The sequence below is a fragment of the Protopterus annectens genome, chromosome 2.part1 (assembly GCF_019279795.1).
Source record: "Protopterus annectens isolate FY-2018-M chromosome 2.part1, PAN1.0, whole genome shotgun sequence".
Taxonomy (NCBI): domain Eukaryota; kingdom Metazoa; phylum Chordata; order Ceratodontiformes; family Protopteridae; genus Protopterus; species Protopterus annectens.
The window spans coordinates 1,268,253,282-1,268,264,379 of record NC_056729.1 but is presented as its reverse complement, the minus strand read 5'-3'; the positions used below and the strand labels follow the sequence as shown (position 1 = coordinate 1,268,264,379).

Sequence of the window (11,098 nt, the reverse complement as noted above, 5' to 3'; positions counted from 1 at the left end):
AGGAAGTGAGACATTTTTCTTTTGGGAAAAGTTTAAGAAACTCCCAGGAATCCTTTATTACGTGGGTCATGGCACGGGTGTGCTTTTTTGTAACAAAATCTATAAATTTAGAAATGGGTTCCGTAATCCCCCCCGCGCCCGAGACAATTGGTCTGAACGGCAACGGGTTAATATTTTTGTGAGTTTTGGGGATTCCAAATATAATAGGAACCCTAGGTTTGTTAACTAGAAGAAAGTTGTATAATTGCTCATTAATGACACCTTGTAATAGGTGGTCATATAATGTATATTTTATCTTAGCTAATGCTATATTGTATTCGTTACGAGATATAAGACAATACTGCTGGTCATTATGTAGCATGTTGTGTATGATTTCTTCATAAGTGTGGTCATACATAAGGACCACGCCACCACCCTTGTCAGGTTTCATGACCCTAACGTGTTCCTTTGAAAGTAAAGAAATAAATTCAAGTTCTTGTTTGGTCAAGTTAGAATACTGCGTGTTCCCAGAATAAAAGGCGTTCACTTCTACGTGGACCCTCGTTGTAATTACCCTGAAACACTTCATCAGTACCATTGTCAACTATACTGTTATATCTGTTGTTGTTAACTGATTTGTTATAACAGGGATATGCCTTCTCTTCCCTATACTCATGAACATCCCTCTCAAGCTTCTTAATCTTTCTGGTGATGATTTTGGAACAAAATAAATCAACCTCCTCAAAGACTTTGTCATAGTCATGTTTGACCATGCCAAAGTCTGAATCTGAGGTAACAGTGTTGTGTAGGTTGTTTAGTTCCCCAATTAGTGTTTTGGCCTTCCTCTCATATTCTTCAAGCATAACCCCTATCACCTCAAGGCCTGCCCGATCAAAAATACTGCATAGTTGTTTGTATTGTACGGAGCCATGCTTGACAAAGTTCGGGAACTTAAAAAATCGTAGCCCCTTAGGCATACGCTTGGTTCTAACACATTCCGTCAAATAATCAATTTCACATTGATTACTTTTTAACGAATACAATTTGTTTTTAAAAGCAGTAAACTCCGTATCAATAGCCACGGAATTAACATGAGAAACAGTACCTTTGGTAAAATTGAAAGGCTGGTTCGCCCAGTTTGAAAAATCAAAGTCTTTCGTTTTCTCCTTTGTTCTCTTAGAACGGGCACCAGGATTCATGCGGGTGCTGGAAGTTTTTGTGCTTTCATGACATCTTTGGTTATCGTGAACAACTTCAGGTGTAGCCCTTATTCCATCCAGATCCCCTCCAGCAGTACACTGTGCCAAAGAGATTTGCTTAATTAAAATTTATATATTTAGCTGTCGACCAGGTTAGTCCCATGTGGCCAATGTCCTTTCCTTAGTAGAGTCCAAAAGTGTTATTCATAATGACTATAGGAAATTTTGCTAGGACACTGAAACTTTTTTCTACATTTTTTTTTGGTAAGTGCTGTGAGATTTTCTACATTCACCAGTGCTACATCCAACTCAGGCCAATATGGCTTCAGTTTAATGAGTCTAGCCAATAAAATTTCCACTAATTTCAGCCACTGCCCATAATGGATTATGAGGACAGACTTTGGTTGTGTTTATGGTTTCCCTTCCAGTTATTCAGACAGTATTGTATGCAGGCTAGGAAGCTGCTTTGTTTAATATGAAAGGGAGGTCTCTTCATAGATTCATAGATTCAAAGATTCATAGACTATTAATAAGGCTAATGACCCAAGGGTCCTTTCTATGCCTAGTCAGGTTTTCCCTAAAGAATAATGATGCCCTATATCCAAGTAGGACATTGAAGGCCAAGCATTTATAAGCTAACTCTGTCCATAAGGGACATGATGCCAGTACCAGTGTAAATTTCCTATTCCCCAGCCATTTGTCTAGGTTGTGCTTAAACTAAGTAATAGACTAACTCAGTTTCACATGGATGGGAAGCCTGTTCATTAGGAGGGCCAGTTTCTGGGACACATATCTATCTCTCCACCATGTTCTGTTTAAGTCAGCAGACAAAATTCAAAGTCCTTAGACCTTGACTTTCTGGTACTTTCTGAGTTATGAATATGCAGGAGATTCATAAGTGTGGGGTTTGCAGATGCCTTATAAGCCAGGCATAGATCACCCCTCAGCAATCATAATGCAGTTTTGGTATGCCTTGTATTAATTTTGTAAGGAACCTTTGAGTTCATTCTAGTTGCTGCTTATGCCTGGTCAGGTACATACCAAAGAGAGCATTGTACTCTTTGACTGGTCTGATAAGGATGGAGTACAGTAGGATAATGACCTCTTTGGACCTAGATAAGTTGTGCAACATAAAAGGATTTCCTTACCACTGACCACTGAGGCCGCATGGTAGTCAAAGTTAAAGCTACTGTCTCTGTTAATATCCAGATCCCTGACCACTTGGTTAGGGGTGTATTATCAACATGGTAATTAGCCGGGGTGGTTGACTTCCCAAAGGGTACAATTATGCTTTTCTTAGCATTGAGTGTAAGACCATAGCATTGGCACCATCTGATAGTCAGAGATAGACCTTCTTGAAAAATGCTATTGTCTGCGGGGGAGTCGATGATAACCCCCAGCTTGCAATCTTCTTCAAACTTATTCAGCCATAAACCTTCAGCATTTGCTTCCATTTCAAAGAAATAGATGCCAAAAAGGAGAAAGCTCAATACTGAGCCCTGAGGGACTCCACTAGAGATTGGCCTCTTGGTGGAGGTGGCCTCACCTATTGTGACCTCAGAGGACCTATCAGTGTGGCAGCTGGATATCCAGTGGGTGATTAAAGGGTTTATACCTAAATTAGTGAGCTTGTCTATAATACCTGAGATGGAAATTATATCAAAAGCCTTGGCCAGGTCAAAATAAGATGTGTGCACAGCAGTCTTGCCTTTATCCAATGCTTTGGTGACCCTGTAAAAACAAACCACCAGATTTAATAAGCATAACCTTGCTTTAACAAAGCCGAACTGCGATTGGTCCAACATTTGCAGGTTACCTATTTCCTCATTTATCATGTCCATGATGATTCTTTCCATGGCTTTACATAAGAGGCTGGAAAGACTTATGGGCCTGTAGTTACCCAGCTCAGTGGCTGGACATCCTTTGTGCAGGGAATGACTGTAGCCACCTTCCATTCCTTGGGCACAAAACCTGACTGTAGGCTCCAGTTGAAAAATTATTCAAGAGAGGTCATGTTTCATGCTATTTATTAAAGATCCTGGGATGCTATTGGGGCTCATTGATGCAGTGTTTCTGGCCTTGGAAAGTGCATTAATGACCTGTTTTCTAGTAATGGTTGGAGGGATTGTGTTATGCGGTATTTCCTTTGGACTGTCAGGGTGGAACCTGTCAGCCACAACATTGGCAATGGCCTTCAGTTCAGTGTGTGTGATGCCATTTACATTACATTCTGCACATTGTTGTGTATTTCCTGTGAGGTTACAGATAGAGCTGTAGAAAGCTTTGCAGTTGTCCTTTACCTGAAAAAGCTATTTTTTCTTTAAGTTTAGCCTTTGAAGTATTAATTAACTCTCTTAGCTACCTGTTTAGATTAGTCAGGGGGCTTTTAGTATGAATTGCTCTGTTTCTCCTACGTTTGGCCAAGATTTTTTTTTCTTTTGTTGTGTAACTGAATGATAGCGTGATTCCACCAGGGTAGCTTGTCTTTTGAGTTTGTCTAATTCTTAATACAAGTGGGCACAGCTCAGTCTCTACACCTTTTAATATGCCTGTACAGAGATTTTGTAAAGGGCTCAGAGTATTCTATGGTGTTTACAGGGTTTGGGGGTGCTTGAAATTTAGTCATGGTGTTGCTTAGTAGAGAGAAGTTAGCCTTGGAATAGTTCCTAAAGGTTTTTGGTTTTGCTTGATCCCCAGATGTAATTATTATTTCAAGTAATATTATGGTCAGATCTGATGAGTGAAGATATTACATTGGGTGTGGAACACTGCCCTCTCCCCCCATTTTCGTGAGTACAAGATCAAGGATGTTTTTCCCCTTTTAGGACAAGAGACCAACTCTTCCAGGATGTTGGCATTAACAAAGTGTAGGAATCACTGGGTGTGTGCATTAGAAGTGTTGTAAGATTTCCAATCTACTGAGGGATAGTTTAGATCCCTCATGAATATTATATTGGGTTGAATGGTGAGGGACTCTAGAACACTGAGCTAAGTATGTGGGTATTCTGTGACATGGAGGCTATGGCACCCTGTTTATGGTGAGTTCAACATGTATGAGTTCCAGTGGGTCACAGACTTTAACCAGTGACTCTATTCTTACTCAGTCTGGTGAGGGGGACATTGGCATGTCTCACTATAGAATCACCAATGACCATAAATTTAGCTGTGTGCCAATTTGCCTTAAGGGCTTAGCAGTGACGGCATTGATTATAATGTTACTATATGTAGCTGTGGGTGGTGTTTTAACAGAATGTTTATGTGATGGTTAAAGACCCTTTCTTTGACTGCACTGTGCAGGAGGTCTTAGTGTTTTAGGAACATTAACTCTAAGTGCCTCAGAATTTAGTTTTATGTGTAGAGTCTTTACTCTGTGCAGTAGGTGTGGTCCAAGGGTCACTGACAACTTATATAGGATTAGTTTTGATTGTATGAAAGAGTTTTGCCTCCATCATTAAAGTGTATATATAGCTCTGCCATACATTAGTTGCTTTATTAAGAATAAGTGCATGGTCAGTGTACATGAGGCAATTGCTACAATGCCTCAGAATTCCCATTTCAGCCAGACTGGCCACAGAGAGTCAGGAAGCGCATATCCATGGACACTGATTTACTAGGAAGGAGTGAGGGAAACATATGTATTGAACAAGTCAAAAACACAAGCTGCTTGATGAGCAACACTCAGCTATGAGCAAACCAGATGTTCTGGTAGTTAAAAAAAATCTGTCTAGATAGTAATGTCACAAGAGTGCAGACCACAGTGTAAGTCAATCACAGGAATTAGGTAGCTGTCAAATTTTTTAATTCTGTTCTGCTTCCTTTAGAAAACATTATTGTTTCATCAGGATTAGGGTCTAATATGAAACATTCCATTTGCCTTTTTGAGTTCTCTATTACTCCTATCTTAGGCATGATCAGCACCTCATTTCTGCATAACTTTTCTCTTTGATTTTGGTATTCTGTAGGTTTTAGTTTTCCCTAGAATGTTCTCATTATGTTGCGGGATCAGGGCTGTACTACCATATAGCTATAAACTTTTTTTATTTCTTTTTTCTGTTGTTTAGATATTGTGTCACATACCTGAAGTAACATTCAGTTTTTTTTCCTTACCACATATCAGTTTATATATATATATATATATATATATATATATATATATATAAAACATATAGTGTTTTGGTATCGATTTTTAAGAATAAGGGTGATGTGCAGAGCTGTAGTAACTACAGAGGGATTAAACTGATCAGTCACAGCATGAAGTTATGGGAAAGAGTAGTGGAAGCTAGGTTAAGAAGGGAGGTGATGATTAATAATCAGCAGTATGGTTTCATGCCAGGAAAGAGCACAACAGATGTGATGTTTGTTCCGAGAGTGTTGATGGAGAAGTACAGAGAAGGTCAGAAGGAGTTGCATTGTGTCTTTGTGGACTTAGAGAAAGCATATGACAGGGTGCCTAGAGAGGAGTTGTGTTATTGTATGAGGAAGTTGGGAGTGTCAGAGAAGTATGTAAGAGTGGCACAGGATATGTACGAGGGTAGTGTGACAGAGGTGAGGTCTGCATTGGGAGTGACGGATGCGTTTAAGGTGGAGGTGGGATTAGATCATGGATCAGCTCTGAGCCCTTTCTTATTTGTAGTGGTGATGGACAGGTTGACAGATGAGATCAGACAGGAGTTCCCGTGGACTATGATGTTTGCAGACGACATTGTGATCTGTAGTGAGAGTAGGAACAGATGGAGGAGATCCTGCAGAGGTGGAGATATGCTCTAGTGAGAAGAGGAATGAAGGTCAGCAGGACTAAGAGAGAATATATGTGCGTGAATGAGAGGGAGGAATGAGGAATTGTGAGGATGCAGAGAGTAGAGGTGGCGAAGGTGGATAAGTTTAAATACTTGGGATCAACAGCTCAGAGTAATGGTGAGTGTGGAAGAGAGGTGAAGAAGAGAGTACAGACAGGATGGAGTGGGTGGAGAAGAGTGTCAGGAGTGATTTGTGACAGACGAGTACCAGTAAGAGTGAAAGTGAAGGACTACAAGAGGGTAGTGAGACCAGCTATGTTATATGGGTTGGAGACAGTGGCATTGACAAAAAGGCAGAAGTCAGAGCTAGACGTGCAGAGTTAAAGATGTTAAGATTTGCAATGGGTGTGACGAGGGTGGACAGGATTAGGAATACCTATATTAGAGGTTCAGCCCAGGTTGGAAGGTTTGGTTTCAACAATTGGCTTAAGTGTTGGTGTCATTCAAAGGGGATCCAATGCCTGTCAGCCTGGGATGACATGCTCGACAAGCCATGATGCTTCGCTAGGGATGGCTTGCACCTGTCACCCCTGGGCTTTCGGATATTGGCAAAGGCTCTTGCTACCCCCATAGTGCCTTTTTTAGGCAAGGCTCAAAAGACAAACCCACCTCCATAGGTATCACAAGGGATAAGAAACTAAGAGTAATGCTACTCAACGCCAGAAGTCTAAACCTCGAGATGCATGCACTCGAAACTCTCCTTAGCATGGAGAACATTGATATCTGTGCAGTAACAGAAACCTGGTTCAAGGCTCCCGAGAGCACCCCAGCACTACCAGGTTATACCTCATACCATGCTTTTCAGCCCCAAAACTTGGACTGAACCACAAAAGGAGGGGGAGTATCAATATTCGTCAAAGATACCCACACCTCCAGGTTGGTGGCACAGCACAAAGCATCAGAGACTATCCATGTGCAACTAACTGTGGGTAAAACTGCCTTCCAGTTTATAGCCTGCTACAGACCACCCTACCAAACACAGGAACCCCACTTGGCCTTCCTGAGAATACTGGAAAATATGAAGGTCTCTCCAAACACCATTATTTTGGGCGACTTCAACTACCCAAACATAGACTGGGAGCATTACTCTAGCTCCAACACCCTAGCCCAAAGGTTCCTAGAATTTATAAACTCAAATGCTATGGAACAACTTGTTATCACTCCCACAAGAGAGGAAAACATACTGGACCTGATCATCACCAACATGGGGACACTATGCTCCAGACCAGAAGTGTATCCCTCACTGGTAAGATCAGACCATAAACTAATCTCACTGGATATTCACATCCCGACCCCACCCCCTGCCCAGAAAACCACAGTGAAAAGCTTCTCTAAAGCAAATTTCACACGCCTCAAAACCGAGGTGAAATCCTTCAAAGCCCCCGAGCCTGTGGAAAATACGGCCCAGACCGCAGAATCCTTTATAAACGCATTCTATGAACACCTTCAGGAATGCATGGATCATGCAATCCCAAATAAAACCAAGACCCAGTCCTCCAAAGGCAAACGTCCTGTCTGGTGGACCCCAGCCATAAACAAACTATACAATAGAAGGAAGAAGCTACTACATGATAGAGCAAAATCCCAAAAAGGGAAGGCATCTCTGATCAGTATTAGCAAAAAACTATGGGCACTCATAAAATCGTCTAAGGCCAGCTTCGAGAGAAAAATTGCACAGGACACTAAGGATAATCACAAGGCTTTCTTTAGTTATGTTAGGAACCTGGGTGGGAATTCCCAGATATGCTCAGAATTAGTCCAAAATGACAAAAATACACCAAGCCCACAGACATTGCCAACATCCTAGCTGACAGGTTCAGTGCAAACTTCTCCCCTCTCTCCACCAAAAGGGCAAATATCTATCCCAACAGAGTGCTGCCCCCCTGACATCTCAGATGCTCAGGTAAGAGCCGCCCTCTCCAAAGCAAAAAACACAGCATCAATGGGACCAGATGGTGTCCCGGGCTGCGTCCTACATGAACTCCAAGAAGAGCTAAACCCAAACATAAAACTACTGTTCAGTCTTAGCCTTACTACAGGATATGTACCCAAAGAGTGGCGTACAGCAACAGTGGTCCCTCTCCACAAAGGTGGTGCCTCAACGGATCCTGGAAACTATCGCCCCATAAGCCTGACTAGCTTGGTCTGCAGAGCTATGGAAAGGATCATCATGGACTTCATAAATAAAGATATTGGGGACCTACAGACACTGGGTCCTACCCAGTTTGGCTTTGTTAAGGGCAGATCCTGCCTCTTAAACCTGGTCAATTTCTTTGAAACAGTCAACAAGGCCATTGACGAAGGGAAGGTGGTCCACATAGCCTACCTGGACCTCGCAAATGCCTTCGATACAATACCCCACTCGGGCATTATAGCTAAGCTCACCAGCTTAAATATAAACCCCTATGTCACTAGATGGTTTGCAAACTGGCTCAAGGACAGAACCCACATGGTTAGAATTGCTGGAGCCATGTCAGACTCCAAACCAGTTACAAGTGGCATCCCACAAGGCTCAGTCCTGGGACCTCTCTTGTTCGGTATATATTTCTCGGCGGTACAGGCCAACACGGAAGGACTGTGGCTGACCAAGTTCGCAGATGACTGCAAACTGGGCACCATAATCAACTCTCCAGCCGACACAAGCATCCTCCAAAAGGGCCTCATAGAAACAGACAACTGGTGCCAGAGCCATGGCCTCAAGCTAAATGCCAAAAAGTGTATAGTCATCCCCTTTTGCAAAAACAAAGTGCTCACAAATTACCACATAGGTGGTAATCCATTAAGTACAGAAGAAGTCATTAGGGAACTGGGGACCCAAGTTGATAGCAATCTCTCATTTGACAACCACGTGGCCAAAGTGGTTAGAAAAACATTTTATATAGCCCACCTAATCATGAAGGGATTCACATCTAGATCAGGGGAGGTCATCGTACCTCTTTACTCATCCCTCATCAGGCCCATAATTGAGTACAATGCCCCTTTTGGGATGTACCTTACCAGACACCTGCAGCAACTGGAAAGACCCCAAAAGTACCTCACCAAGAGGATCAAAGGGCTCAAACAGATGCCATATGCTGCCCGGTTAAAGAAACTCCAGCTCTACTCAGTGGCATACTGCCTGTTCAGAGGCGATCTGTGCCTGACGTATAAAGCCATGTCCAACCCTGAATTAATGGACATGCTGCACCTCAGAAAATCCAAATCCCATCGAGCTACGCGCTCGAGAGACTTGAACCTCAGCACTGAAATAAATAGGACATGCTGGAGGGACAGATTCATAACCCAGAGGCTCCCTTCACTCTGGAATAAAATCCCAGTCCAGGTTAGGCAGAGCCCCACATTGACATTCTTCAAGAGGAATCTTGATGAGTGGATGTGAGATCGTAGGTTTACCCCGGCTATCACTTCTGTGTCACTGTTAGACAGAGGCACAGTATACTAACCTCAAAAAAAGGCATAGCAAAATTAATTTAAAATGGGTGGCGAAAGCCAAACACACTCTGGCTAGGCTTATAAATGCCCTAGGGCAGATAGCCTAGTATGAACCTATGAACCTATGAACCTATAAAGCCAGAGAGGCAAGATTACATTGGTTTGGACATGTGCTGAGGAGGGATGCAGAGTATATTGGGAAAAAGATGCTAAGGATGAAGCTGCCAGGTAACAGGAAAAGAGGAAGGCCTAAGATAAGGTTTGTGGATGTGGTGAGAGAGGACATGCAGGTGGTTGGTGTGACAGAGCAAGATGCAGAGGACAGGAAGGAATGGAAACAGATGATCCGCTGTGGCGACCCCTAACAGGAGCAGCTGAAAGAAGAAGACCACATAACAGTTTCTGATATCACAAATGCTACAGTGGAATGTATCTGCTTCCATGGTTTCAAGATGTTGAGCTGGTATATCTTTTCTGGGTTTCTGTTACCAGTCTGTTTAACCTTGCAATCAATGTAATTAGCTTTTTCTTCTATTTTAAATAGACTGACACTGAGACAAAATGTGTTTTTTGCTAAGGGACCAAAGCTAACATCTTGTCTCCAACTTTGAAATCCCTGGCCCCTGCATTTATATTATATAGTCCATGTTCTACGGCATGAGTTCTATGCAGTCCAGTATAATGGTCAGTACTACTCTCAGCCTATCTTGTAAATTAGCATTGTGATCTAGGACATGGTTAAATGGTCTGTTCTTTTTAAGTTTCACTAACAATTGTAGCAGTCCATGAGAGTGGTTGCTATATAATAGTTCAAAAGGTTTGAGCTTTGTCAAAACTTGTAGGGTTTCTCTAATGGCAAACATGAGGTCCCAGTGTTTACCATTTTCCTCAATTCCTTTTCTCTACACATGGATTTTAGTGCTAGGTTAAAATTTTCAAGCAGTACTTCTGCTTAGGGATGATACATTGAAGCTTATACTTCTTAACGTAAAAGCATTGCTACAGTTGGTGCATTATGTTTGACATAAATGGAGGCCACTGGTTGGCAAGCTTTTCCACAGGTATCCCTACTGTGGGAAATAATAACACTAACTTCTTATTTATAGATTTATCATTAGTCTTATTTAGGAAAATGCTATATCATCAGAAATTGTTTCAAAAACTAGCTTGTCTATGAATATATGAAACTTCATTATTTTGGTTCTCCAGCTACCTTTCAAATAGGCAACAATTAGTAAAATGACAAAATGACATCTCCTCTTCTCTTTCCCATTAGAGTGGTTGTCCCTCAAAGATCCATTTTAGATCTCAATTATTTAGTATATTCATTAATGATCTCCACTTAGCATTTAAAGAAGCTATTATCATACAGTATGCAAATGACCAAACAATCAACTTTTCTGATAAAAAAATAATTAAAGCAACTCACACAAGAGTCTTTCTCCCCAATAGAGACCTAGCTGTGTGATACAGTGCTGCTCCATCACCCTAAAAAAAAACAATCCTATTTACCCCTGAATCATCATTCAACTGACTACAAAAATAATTTAAAAATCTCTTCCTCTAACAACACCAACTTAGAACTAAAAATGTGATCATCACATAAAGCAAGCAGTAAAAAACACCCATGAAAAACTAGGTGCTCCCTATAGATTCAAACAATACCTCACAGATAATACCAGAAAAAGCATT

General features: G+C 41.6%; 1 pseudogene; it reads left to right on the top strand.

Moving 5' to 3' along the window:
- The first annotated feature begins 1,387 nt into the window (after positions 1-1,387).
- The window catches only part of LOC122794962, a 100,329-nt pseudogene continuing 90,618 nt past the window's right edge, over positions 1,388-11,098 (top strand).